Source organism: Cupressus sempervirens, chromosome 10 (assembly GCF_028749045.1).
Source record: "Cupressus sempervirens isolate cs-2001-9-10 chromosome 10, ASM2874904v1, whole genome shotgun sequence".
In the NCBI taxonomy this organism is placed as follows: Eukaryota; Viridiplantae; Streptophyta; class Pinopsida; order Cupressales; family Cupressaceae; genus Cupressus; species Cupressus sempervirens.
Genome location: NC_143127.1, coordinates 623,301,124 through 623,315,780, shown reverse-complemented (window position 1 = coordinate 623,315,780; position 14,657 = coordinate 623,301,124). Strand labels below are relative to the sequence as shown.

At 36.2% G+C, this 14,657-nt stretch overlaps 1 protein-coding gene across 8 annotated transcripts in view; it reads right to left on the bottom strand.

Annotated features, from left to right (window-relative positions):
* Positions 1-14,657, bottom strand: part of LOC149535380 (uncharacterized) — a 60,830-nt gene that overhangs the window by 14,218 nt on the left and 31,955 nt on the right. The gene's annotated exons all lie outside the window — the stretch shown is intronic.

Here is a 14,657-nt window from a genome sequence, read left to right as displayed (position 1 = left end):
CAACTAATATACAGAAATCTTTGAAGTTCTTAGAGATATATTCTCCTCCATTATCAAATCTTAAAATTTGCATCTTCTTCCCAGTTTGGTTTTCAACTAAAGCTTTAAATTCTCTAAATTTGAGTATGACATCATTTGAATCTTTTAATTTAAGAAATATATCCAGGTTTTCCTAGAATAGTCATCTACAAAGATGATGTAGTAAGAAAATCCTCCTAATGAAGGTACTAACATGGGTCCACATAGGTCAGTATGAATGAGTTCAAGAATACCCTTAGATTTATGTTCACTAGAATGGAAAGGAGTTTTAGAGTTCTTTCTTAATGCACATCCTTTACATATTCCTTCATATTCAGGTTTAAGGTTGGCTAGACCTTTTCCAATTTTCTCTATAGAAGGTAATGCTCTAAAGTTTAAATGTCCTAGTGTCCTATGCCAAATCTCATTTGTATTTCTAGTTTCATGATTTAGTGCTAGATTTGTGGAATTACAAAGTTTGTATAAATCCTTCTCTAACTCCAATAGAAATAGTATTTTTAATGTTTGAATTCTTCATCCAACACAACACTTTATTTTCTTGAAAAGCAATTCGATATCCTTGAACTGCTAGACCGGATATAGAGATAAGGTTCTTTTGATTCCAGGAACAAATAGGACAGCTTTTAGGTGCAAGTTAACTCTGGTACTTAGATGTACTGAACAGGTCCCAATTCCTTTCACAGGGTATGTGGAGTTGTTGCCTATTGTCACTTCTTCAGCTGAATATTAGTCAAGAGTCTCAACTTTATCTCTAAATCCAGTTATATGTTTGGAAGCTCCACTGTCAACTATCCAGGTGTTTTTATTGGAGTTTATTTCACTAGATAGGGAAAGGTAGAATAATGAGTATTTTTCATTCTTGTCTTCTACTTTCTTGACTTCGGCCATGTTGACAGGATTTTTTTCCTTCCTGGACAATACATGTGAGTATGTCCAAATTTGTCTTTGACAGGTCTCTTTTCTTATAAGTTTTCTTCCCTCTCTTCCTTTTGAATTTTCCCTTTTTATTGCTTCAATTTATTTGCAATGTTGTAATCTATTCCTCTTTATTAGAGATGATACCTCTTGAGATTAATCGAACCTCTTCTTGGGTACATTCATTTTTTAGTAGATCAAATTTGGCTATAGATGGACGACTGATGCATTGAATAAACGATTCCCATGATATTGGTAATCCTCTAAGAGCTATTAGAGATAATTCAACATCTTCAACATTGTTTCCAATGATAGAGAGTTGACCTCTTAATTCAGAGATTTTGGAGAAGTACGAGATGATTGTATCTCCTTTGTCCATCTTGATGTTTAGGAGGAGTTGTTTTAATGTAAGCAATCTGCTTGCATTGTTTATCTCAAATGTGTCTTGAATAGTTTTGAACACATCATAAGCAGTTGTAAGTTTTCTTGGCCTTATTATTCCATCTTTTCCAAGTTATTAATTATGATTCATCTTTAGGTAATTCCTTGTTTTCCTCTATAAATGACTCCAATTCACGTTCTTGGAGTATTGTTGTGATTCGAACTTTCCATGAAACGAAGTTAGAGGCACCTTCCAGTCTATCCTCAACTCTTATATTGTTTACCATGGTTGTTATAGAAAAGAAATATTTCAGTGATATTGAATCAGCAACTGTCGAATAAAGCTTGTTCTACCAACCAAGCTCTGATACCATGTTAAGCAAAAGAATCTAGGTAGAGTTTAACTTCTGATTCAATGATCTGATTTACAATGAATAAGTACTCTTACACAACCTTCTATTCAGCAATAGTACAGTAGCTGAAGTATGTAGAGCTTGAAGATTATTCTGATCTATTACTCTTGTGTTCAGACTAAGCAATGTATAATACTGATATTGTTCTTTATTTGTTGCAAATATATCATATGCAGATCGCTAGTAATAATATGTGTGTAATGATATGTTTCTAGCGATCCACAACACTCAATATATATACATGTTGAAGGGGCAGTCTCATGTAGGGACATGACTCTACATGTCCAAGAGCCATGTCTTTACATGAGACATCCCTTTCCAAAACATAATTAACAAAGTTGTTATCACAATCATGATCACTGATGGCATACAGAATGAGCCTGATTTCCATTGCCCACGATAGCAAATATATTCACAAGGATATTCATAGATCATACACCATCTTTAGTCATGATTATGTGCAGATCGAATGTGACAGTTACACAATTTGATCACCTTGCATCTTGGGTCGAACACTACCAAGATCAGATTGAATCATCTGACACTGATCTGCATACATACATACATACATACATACATACATACATATATATATATATATATATATTCTGAGCACTAACCGGTCAAAATATCAGACTGATGTTATACATTCAACAGTGATGACTACAGCTTGAATGAATTGAGATCAATCTCCCTACTCCCAGACAAGATCATACGTACTTGAAATGCTGGCCCAGACTTGATAGATACTATTTGATTCCTAATTTGGAAGCATTGTTATTATCACACCAAAATCCAAAGCTTAGATTTGAGCCAGGCAAATTCAATTCAGATTATAACCAGAATTTAACAACTATACCTAACCTCATCCTGCAACATCATAAATATTGAAATTTATACCAGACGGTATTGAAATCTGGGTTCTCCCTACTCCCAGATAAGATCAAATATACTTGAAATGCTGGCTCAGACCTGATAGATACTATTTGATTTCTAATATGGAATGCATTGTTGTCAAGGATTATGAGATCAAAGGTAGAATTTTATCCTTTAATTTATATCCAGATGATGATAGATCTGACTGCTCTAATTCTGATATCAATCACAGCTGGGATAAAGATAGATTGCTTAACATGAATTCTAATAATTTACTTGTATTTAAATCTTTCAATTAAACAATGCTGATGCTTTCTTCCGAATTGCAGGTGAACATATATATGCAGATCGCAGGTAATAACATGAGTTCTTTGATGTGTCAAACAATCATGCCACACAAAATTTATGAGTATTGAATGGTTGTGTCTCATGTAGAGACATGAATCCTATGTTCCACCGAGTTTTCGGTACGGGGATGGTGGGACGGGTTTTCGAGACAGCAAATTTTTTTGGCAATTTTGGGGACAGAGGGGGACGGCAAACGGGCACGGCTATATATATATATATAGGAAAATTTTAACATATACATTAAAATTTGTAAATATATATGTCATTCATATGAAACTAAGCACAAAGCATGTCATTTAAACATTATAGAACCATAACATACAACATTTGAATGCCATCTAAGAAATAATATCCGATTTCAGTACTCAGTTGTCAAAATGCATATCAATATCAGTGAACAATATCATATTGATAAACACGATAAATCTGAAAATCTAAATCTAAATATGCCCAAAGCTATTCGCCCAAAAGCTAGAGGGCTGCCATAAAGAAATAAGTATCAATGTATCATAATCATGTTCACGTTCAACATAAAAAACAAACCATAGAAAAATGAAGCAAACTGCTGCTTCTATTCTGCCTCTTCTTGCAAAATGAAAACTCCAGCCAGCTGCAACATAAAATGAAAAACCAAACAAATGACAAAACAACTAAAATGTGGTGTCTTCAAACCTTTTAGGGCATTTGGAGGGGTGGGCCCAGCTGGACGAGCTAGTTAGGAGCCTTAAAATTATTTTTCTGCATTAAAAAAAAATTAAAAACAAAAATTTAAAATATATAAATATAATTTTAAATAACATTTGTGGACGGCCGGCCGTACCCAATATGGGTACCGAGGATATCCATCCGTCCCCCTTTCTTTTCCCAATCATCCCGAGTTTCAGGGACATCCCCTAGCAATTTGCATTTTTTGGGGGCGGCTAGGGGATGTCCCCTACTCGTCCCCCCATATCGGAAACAAGGGTATTTTGGCCAAGGACACGTCCCCAGGGAACATAGCATGACTCTAGGTGCCCTTTGGGCCTGTAGGGTCAGGTCTCCACACGAGACAACCCTTAACCATTAGTTATGATTGATTATCCTTAACCACATTCGGTGGTTACGTGCTTCACGAAGACTCCGATCATGATCAGCATTTAATATTTCACAATACTCGACCTCAGTCGGTGATATAGCATGATAATAGTGAGAACCATATTCATGATTTACAGACTATGATGTTTTCGATTAAGTAAAACAAGTTTTTTACAAGGGTTCTTGAAACCCACTAGTTAACTACAAAATACTACTAAATGTTCAGGTCTAGCAACCAAACAACAGGCCATACCCGACCATCAGACGTAAATGAAAAACATATGGCCAAAAGCTAGGGTACAGACAAAAAACCAGGAGCAACAATCAGGGCACCAATTCTTTAGCCAGCTTTGCTTTCTTGAGCTCCAACTCTCCCATGGCCTCAGCCTCATCAATCTTCGATTGGCTATCGTCCAAAGAGACCTCTTCCCTCTTCATCTTTTCTGCTCTCCTTCCTTTGCTTGGGCTCTCACCCTGTAAAGAATCATCCTCATTAGCCACCCTGGTTTCCTCTTTGTCCTTTTCCTCCTTCCCCTTTTTGCCATCTATCGAGTGCAACTGGATGATGTTATCATTAAGACCTTCTATTATGTTGAGGCTCTGGTTAGCCAAACTATGGAGAGAGCTCTCCATCCTTTCCACTCTTTTTTCAATCTCAGAAACCCTTGCATCCAGCTTGCTAATTTTTCTGACATTCCCATCCCCCTCTTTCGGCCTTTCCTACCCCTGCATCCTGAACTTAATCTCTTCAATTTCATGGAAGATCCATTTAATTGACCGGAAATTGCCCACCAAACTATTGCAGCCATTGTTTAGGAGGTTCATACCCATTTCTCGCACGTTCTCTCTAAGAATCACCAAAGTCGGGTCAATGAGCTCTTCCAACTGAATTTTGTCATCCCTTCCCTCCAAAACCTCCGGGTGGATATTGTAATGTCCCCCATCTTTTAGACCCTCAATGGAGTTCTTAGCCTTTACATTCTTCGAAGGCTAAGTGGAGAAATAAGGAGAAATTGATTAAACTAATTCCTTATAAAGTCATTAAATAAATTAAAGTTAAAATGTGACTTTATATTTAATTAATTTAATTTTTTAGAAGCACAATTAATTATTGTATTGGAAAGGGGGAAGCTTCCAGAGAGTGCATTTTCTAGAAGTACAACTAATTATTGCATTGGAAAGGGGGAAGCTTCTAGAGAGTGCAATTAAATAATATTTTATTTCCTTCTAGAAGGGTGAGGGAAAAGAATAAATAGAGGCGAAAGCTTCATTGCTAGGCATCCTATTATTGTCAATTGCATTTTATATGAACTTGGGAGAAGAAACTGAGGGTTTTTTATTTCAGCTAGCCATTGGAGAGCATCAATTCTTCAGTGTTGCAACATTTGAGGTGGTGAAATATCCACTAAATTTGGCATTCAGGAGAGCTTCATTCTGGAGTCCTATTTGTGCTTAAGGAATAACCAAAGGGTTTGAAGAATATTGAAAGACTATCGAATGCAGACCTGAAGATTCATCTTTGGCATCCATAATTAATCGTTTTTCCCTTGTTGCTACAGTATGCATGAACAGTGCCACACTACAATACTCGCGCTACAATATTTATGGTTGATTATGATTGCAACTTTCATCTCCATCCATTGGGCATCACTATTATCAGGTTCCTTTTGCAACTATTAATAGTTAGCATTGTAATCTTAGGCATATAATTTTGAATCAGATTTGGCATTGTTGTAGTCATTATTGTAAGCCTATTTGTCTTGGCAAATTCATAGCAACATTGTACATGGGAATGAATTCAATAAAGGAGATATATGTTGCATACTATTTTTTTGACGAAATGTCCATCTAATAGCATATATGATCAGCATAATAGTTGTATGCCAATTGTTTGTCAAAATGTCAATTGGCTGTAGGTATGCATTCCATATCTAGTTTCCATGTATATGCATTGAAAATACTAAAAAGTACTGCACTTGCATGTTAGTTCATTGTAAGAGGTATTGTAATAACATCTGCGAACATTCTGAATTTCTTAGTATCATTCAAACTATATCAAACAATCTGGAACACAAAAAATCAGAACAGAGAAAGGCAGCATACAAGTGTTTGACAATATTGCTTGAGCTAAAATCAGTCAGTTTGGGCAAGAGATATTACATTGGTATCAGAGCTTGCTTGCAAAGTGTTTGCCAAAATGTCAAACAACTGAATTTGAGAAAGATTTGGTGTTTTATAGAGTTATAACCGGTTGGGGTTATTACAAATATGCTCTCTACCCAAACCCATTTTCGTAGTACTGGCATGAAAGTTCCTCCATGCAGTTTTCTTTCCCTTTGCATCAAGAGTAACAGTGGTTTTAGCCGAGCCCTATTCCTCTTTTCTCTCTTCTAGAGCTACGATAGTGTTCACCTTACCCTTACCAAGAGCCCTCTCAGCATCCTTCTTGCCACCCTTTTTCCTTTTTACCGAGCTGTCATCCTTCCTGCTTACCTGAGCCTTACTGGTGCCCTCCTCTCTCACATTGCCCTCCTTATGCGTGTCCCTCCCATCTTCCTCATCATTGTAATCCTCCTCTGAGTTTTCCTCCTGCTTTATCCTTCTCTCCGTTACTTTCCCTAGCTTCTTTTTCTTCTTCCTACCCATATCCTTCATGATTTTAGCCACCTCCTCTTCGCCGTCCGAGTGTAGACCAGCACTATCCTCCATATCCGAAGGGAGGTAAGAACTCTCCGACTCCTCACAAGAATCCGCATTCTGGGCAACAGCCCTTCCGCGAGTTTGAGCTTTAAAATGCTCATATATGAGTAATAACAAACCCTCATGGAAGACAGGATTAGCGTAGGCTTTCTTCTTAAAATCCATAATACTTTTATTTGCAAAGAAAAACAAGTAGGAGGGGATGGAAATTTTTGTTCCATACCTAAAATAGTTTAGGATAATGAAATGGTGGGTTCAAATCCTACAAAACCTTGTCGAGCGCTATGTAGGATATAATCACCCTTAAGAGAAACCTCCACGGTTTCTTAATAGATGCGCGCTCATAGTAGGCACCAGTCTTCACTAGTTCCTTTGTCTCCTTCACGTCCTTTCCAAAGTCTTTCACCGCATTCAGGCAATTTTCTTGTCCCTGTAGAATTTTATGCCCTGATTGGGAGAGTTAATGGCGATGACCCCTTCATTGACCTGGAAGTTGATCCCATCAATCTTCACCTTCCCATCTCTCCATGACCTAACCATATGGTCAGTTATCTTCGGATTCTAGCCATGAAGTTTTTCAATAAAGGACGAGATGTCGCCTTCCCTCAACTTCTCCTACACCTTCGTTCACCTCTTCCACTTCTCTACTTCTCCCTCCGGCTCTCTATGATGCCTCTCCCCAACCATTATGTTGCAGAAAGAAAAAAAACTCCATGTTCTCTAAGCACTGTGAGCCGAACACTAGTTTTTCTCACAAAACCTATACTTGTCTCCAACCTCAGTAAAGCAATAGTAATAGTAATTACCAATTGCCCATAAAATTGCACATAAAACATTACACAAAGTCCCCCAATTATGATGCCTCTGAATCAGCCCGTGCCAAGCTTTCATCACTTTACAAGTTTGATTAACAACATTAACTTCCATAATTACATTTTATGTTGCCCATCTTCCCCTAGATTCTCTTCATCTCAATTATACTTTTAGCGGCCATCGGAAATCCCTCTCCACTAGGCCATCTGTGTGACATGTCCCTCCTTACTGCCTCATTAGCCATCCAATCAATAGCCACATTTCCCTCACAGTAAACATGTGACATAAAGACCCTTTCGAAGGAAAGTAAGATATTTTTCGTTTCCTCCATCATATTCTTAATACTCCATGACGGAGGATGATCTCCCCTTAGGCATATAATAATATTATTTGAATCCCCATCCAACCATAGGCTTTTGACCCCTACCTCTTTAGCCAATTTAGTTGTCTGAAGGGCTACACATGCCTCCGCATAATGATTCCTTTGGTGTCCCAAGGGGAAAGTAACTACCACAATACCATACCCATGACTGTTTCTGATCACCCCTCCACATCCTGCCGCTCCCGGGTTGCTTTGGTCGCTCTATCAAAGTTGGCTTCGTGCCAACCTTTCGGGGATAAAGACCAGTGACACTCCTTTCTTCTTGTCTGAGTATCATTATTGCTTCTAGTTTCACCTGCAAAAGGGTTAGATCCTTCAATAAACATATAGTTTTCCATGAGGGCATTTTGAAGTTTACCAAACACAATTCTAGCAGGAAGGCCAACATCCCTAAAGATACGATTATTGCGTTCCTAGAGATTTAATATTTTTTTTTCTTATTTTATCATTATAATAAACACTTAAATACAAACACATAAATATAAAAATGAAATGGCACCAATAAATCATAACAATATAATCTAATGATGTCACCTCATCAATATAATTATGTGAATGTATATAAGGGCATATTATAACAATAAAATAAGTTTAAAAATCTTCAACTCCTTATTTCTCTTCCCTCTTTATTTCTCTCCTTTTCAAATTTGAATTTATGATGTATTTGAATGGTCATCTTGATAACTGATGGTAGCCAAGGAGACTCGGCCAATCATTAAAGAATTCCATGATTCGATTTTGGAGATCATCTCTCTTTCCATTTGGCTATCCTCTCCTTTTCTCTGTCTGCTGCGAATCAATTCTAAGCCTAGTCTGGACGATCTTAGCTGGACTTCTTCAATATTTTCTATCATCCCCGACTTCCCAACTTTGCTTAGCTCTTCCAATGACTGTAATATCAACTAGCAAGTGAACCGGAGTTCCAGCCACCAAAGGAAGCGCTACATAAAATCGCAGGTCATGTGTCTTACATTCTTTGCTAAGTCTAAGCCCAATTGTAGTTGGCTTTTCCTTTTCTTTTTGCTGAATAAGATATCAAAGAAGTAATGCCAATCATAGTTCGGATTACCACTTATTATAATATTGCTGCCGTACAATATAAGCAAATAGGCTGAGATTAAATGTGTATTCAAGAGCATAACTCCCTTCCATCCACCCTTAGTCGGATTTACATGCAGACTGAGATAATCTTTGGTATCTTGCTATTACTTTTCCCTGTAATACATTGAGATCCTTTCTGATTTATAACGAGCATCTTTGAGATTATCTCATTTATGAATTTCAATAATAGAAAACTTAATTGAATTGCATGAATCAACATTAATGCATGTGTTATCATAATTTTTCAAAACATTTTCAGAGTATTTATAACACTGAGGAATTCACCGGCAATATGCCATAGAATCAGTGAAGAGGTGTGAATAATATCAAAATGCTCATATCTTACAAACATCAAGGAATTCACGAGCAAAGAAGCCATGAAAAGTGAAGAGGTGTAAAATAAATAGAATGATCACAATCTTTCAAGCACCTAGGATTCACCGGCAAAGAAGCTATGAATGGTGAAGAGGTGGAGTTAACCTGCAAGAACCAAGAATGAAATCAGATATGAATAACTATGTAATGAAAACACTTAATAGCTCATGCATGTCCCAGTAATGGAATCTGTTGACAAGTCGAATGGTGGTGATCGGGTTCACAAACCCAACTGAAATCCTTGGCCAAGGTAGTTATAGGCACATGTGCCAATCTTGAGATCATTTGTTTGTCCATAGATGTCAGTTATATAGGTATAACTAATGGGGCACTCAAACCACCGAGTAGCTCGGATGGCTGAACTTAAGAACATCCCAAGCGCAATCCCGAGGTAGGGAGGGTCGTTCTGTATGTTTCTTTTACACTTTTACCTTTAATCCTTAGAAGAATAATTAGATAGTTTAGTTTTCTAATAGCATAATTTGAATGAAAATATTAGTTGATATAGAAGTTAGTCGTTTCTTTATTTTCAGCTGAATATGTTATCAGTTAGAAATGGTTAAAATGTTAGCAATGCATTTATTTATTTATTTCGTTATATCAGCTGAACATGAATTACAGTTAGAATAGAAAGTAGTTACTTTATCATAGTTAATAGAAGTCATTATCATGTGAAATGGAATCAGTTACTTATTAAATCAGATTATTAGGTGTTTTAAATTGGTTATGAAAATTCATTTGTTACATATGGTATCAGAGCATTGGGTTCGACATTGAACCTAGCGCACGCTACCTTCTTTGAAACCTGAAAGATTTTGGACTAATTACACAGGATGCAAGTACGTAAAACACTCCGCAAGAAGACTTGACACCCCATCTTTCCCTATCTAATTAAAAACATGCCAAAATATGACTACACCTATTGTTCCATGCCTCGAGACAATGAACCTCTAAACAAGGCAACACAACGGATGAAGAAAAAAAGAGTCAAGTGGACTCCTGCTAGCAAAGCAGCATACAAAAACAAGTTGATCCAAAACTGGAATGCTTGGCAGAGCAATTCTCTTTTACAATTCCATAGATCTTGGATGGTGTGAGATATGTACCAATCTGAGCCAAAATCAAGTGCTGCAAAGCAAGATTAATTAATTTTGATGTAAACATCCTCCATAGAGGAAATTTTGTAAATAAGGTTGCTCTAAGTGAAGCAACAAAGTATTAAGTTAAAATAAGTTATTAATTCTTGCAATTCATGTGTTTGCAAGACTTTCTTTTTGTGAAAATTTCTTCTTTCCTCCACTTAATTGACACAATTTGTAAATTAACAGGTGGGAACAATAAACATAAAATGAACAGCAACAAGAACATTGTAGATCAAGACATAATTCGTGAGAACACCCAATCTTCTAATGACTTGTTACTTCAGATCTTGCAAGAAACGCAATTGAAGTTTGAAAATATGGAAAGAAGAATGAATGAAATGGCAGCCCAAATGGGACAGAACTGCGAGAAAACTCAATCCTCACCACCTCCTAGAGTAGAGACAAAAGTCTCCAAGCATAACAAGAAAACCTCCTCACTTAAACAATCAGAAAAACAAAAGAAATAAGAAATAGTGGCTGATCTATCAGCAGACATTAAGAAAATAAAACCAACCAAGTTTTCTGATTCTGAGTCCGGGGAGGAAGCAGAAGCTTGGTTAACTGAGATGGAACAATATTTTGAAATCAGGAATTTCTCTAAAACCTCAAAAGTAGTTTGGGGAATATATCATTTTACCAGAGACGTTGCAACTTGGTGGGGAAACAACAAAGTTGAGTAGAACATAAAAACCCCTGACATCACCTTGGAGAAATTTGTGAACATTTTCCAGAACCTCTGGCTGCCTCAAACCTTTTATGATCATAAGCTTTTAGACTTCCAAAACTTAAAGCAAGGAGACATTTCAGTACATAACTACTAGGAGAGGTTCACCCAATTGTTAAAATATGTACCACTGTATCAGCAGGATACCAATCTGAAAGTGAGGAAATTCATCATGGGTTTAAATAATAGGATAGGAGGAGCTATTGATGTTCTCACTCCCCGAACCATGGAAGAAGCTCTAGAGAAGGTTGTTCAGCAAGAACACAAGATCAGGAAGGATGACTCCATCTGAGACAACAAGAGAAAGACAACCTGGAATTCAGAGGGTGCTGATTTCAGGCACCAAAAAAGATAATTTAAGGACTACAAGTACAGTAAACCAGAGACAAAGGGTAATGGAGTTAAGGATGTTAAAAGCAATTTCAATACCAATAAGAATAACAAGAATAATGAAAAGAAGGAATCATTTGGAGGATGTTTTACATGTGGAAGAGATCATTATGCTAATAAGTGCCCCAGAAAACCCAACGCCAACCAGCCACGACGACCACCTTTACCGCAACAACAGCAAGTCTTTCGGCAGAGGATTCATGCGGCCCTGGATAATAGACAGGCAAAACAGCAAATAGGCCCCATTGAAACTCTGGGTAAGATCTACGAAAACCCTGTGTCCATTTTAATTGATACTGGAGCTTCTGAATGTTTCATATCAGTTAGACTGTTAAGTAACTTTCCAATAAGATCTAGCTTTATGGAAAAACCATGGACAGTCGAGTATGCAAACCAGTCAAAGGCTAAGGTAGAGCAGTGTCTATTTGAAGCTTAGGTTGACTTTCCAAATTTTTCAATAGAATTGAACTTATGTGTAGCACCTCTTGTGTCTTACGACATTATCATAGGAATCAATTGGCTCAGTGAACATAAGGCTAAGGTAGATTTGTGATGTTTCTTGTCTGATCCTATAAGATTTGTGAAATGTTTCTTCAAGTACATGGAATATTTTGCCAATTAGTTATTTTATATAAACCCTAATAATTCTATAATACCTTATGTCACCCAAAGTCACCTTTAGATTCCCATTTATGATCCTTATTATTGTCTATGTGGGGATTGCCTATTGCTATCATGTTGAAGAAGGCTTTTAACTGATTGCTTGTCTTAGGATGTGTCTGATGAGTTCCAATGTTCCCTTGTTTTGTTTTAGTCCTATTTCCCTTACTTGTATATTAATTAGTTGTTCAAAAGCTGTTCCAACTATGTAAACTTGAATATTCACTTGTTCTTTTATCTGATATTATACCTTTGTATGTGATATTACTCTTGTTTTAGATGTATTATCTTCTATTGAAGTGGTCTGTGGAATTGCTATATTGATTTGACCATGTGCGTATAATTTTGCTGCAACCACTGGTTATTATCTTTCACTATGCAAATGTACTATTAATGATGTGTGTTATATTCTTGCATTTGTTACCGGCAATCTATTCTTTCCGGCTACTTTTATTTGCTAATGATATTAATGTTTAACTCTTCCCAAAGTGTTCGCAGATTATGATTTATAAATGTCCCTGCTATGCTTGTTGTTTGGATTTTCTTCTTTTGACTGGCTGGAAGTAGTCCTCTTTTTATCGACAAGTATAATCCATTGCAACTCAAAGGTATATTGGTAACGTTGTCGTCTATTTGCTGTTGACCATGATGGTTACGTAGAGTTTCTTCCTAACGTCAAACTTGGGCCAATTATGATTGTTTGATTCTCCTTTTCTTGTGTCATGGTGCAGCCTTTGGGTTTGATGTCGTTCTTTTCTGAGTATCCTCTTTTTTTTCAATCTGGACCAATGATTTTCTCCCCCTATGCGATGTCTTATACATTGTGGACTATATTCTCTTGCTTCCGATTGAAAAACTTGTATTCTATGCATGCTGGATAATGGACGGTATTGTTCCTTGTCCTATGTGGCTTGGTGCTCGAGAGCTTGTCGCTCCTCCAGATGTCTGTACGTAGATGCTTTTTTTCCAAGTCTATCTGCTTATTCCTCCCTTTTGTATCCCCCTCTCCAAAAGTCCCACTAATGTTTAATATAACATTCTTGAACAGTCGTGATTGTTCTTTTAAGTCACAATTTATTAATTAATATAACTATACTATATAACATGTAAATACCTTGACTATTAATTAATATTATGTTTATTTATTAATAATATTATTTAATAACATGTTTTCTTTATAATAATAACTTAGAAATAATTATATATTTGATGTCCTTATTGGTGTAATATATTATATTATTATTATAATATAATATATACTGACTTATATAATAATATTTTATACCTTATCTTTTTTCTTATTATTTTAATTATATAATTTATTACTTATATTATTTTATCAATTTATTTATTAAATTCTACTATAAGAAATTAGGGGACATGACAGTCCACCCTTCCTCAGATTGCTTGTCCTCAAGCAATTCAATATTCTCTCCTTATAATTTGATTTGACAGTCCTGCAACAACAATTTCAATTTGGGGTTAGATAGTTAAAAAAATATATAAATTTAAGTATCACAAGATTAGATTTTAAATTACTAAGATCAATTTTGAAAGAGGAACTTATCTTTATATAGTGTGTACTTCATGATCCTTCATTTTCCTTTCTTTGACCCATGACAAGTCTTGATTAGTAATCCTCATAAGTATTGGTAGAGACTTTGTCTCTTCTCAATTCTTATGGATACCCTTTTTTCCCTTTTCTTCAAAATCCTTAAGAAAGACTTTATCTCTCCTTTAGGCCTCACTGAGTATCCTTTTGGGACGTACTCATCTCTATGATCCCTAGGAGAGACTTTATCTCATCCAAGGTCACTAGGGATATTCTTTTAGAATTATCCCTCCCTATTTAATCCTTAGGAGAGACTTTATCTCGTCCTAAGGCCTCTATGGATATCCCTTTAGGATTACCCATCTCTATAATCCATGAGGGAGACTTTATCTCTCCCTAAAGCCTCTATGGATATCTCTTTAGGATTATCCCTCTTTGTAATCCTTAGGAGAGACTTTATCTCATCCTAAGGCCTCTATGGATATCCCTTTAGGATTAGCCATCTCTATAATTGTTGGGAGAGACTTTATCTCTTCCCAAGTCTCATAGTGGCTTAGTGTCATACAATTCTCTTGGAGTTTTTCTACTTTCATGCCATAAAATTGTCAATACCATTCACACATTTTGGTGTTTCCCTTTTTAGACTATGGTGCTCTCTTACATGGTTCATCAACTTCTTCCAACGTGTTATTCTTTATATATATATATATATATTTTTTTTTTTTTTTTGTTATCCTCTTTATGCTTCTCATTTGAACTAGCATCATCTTCC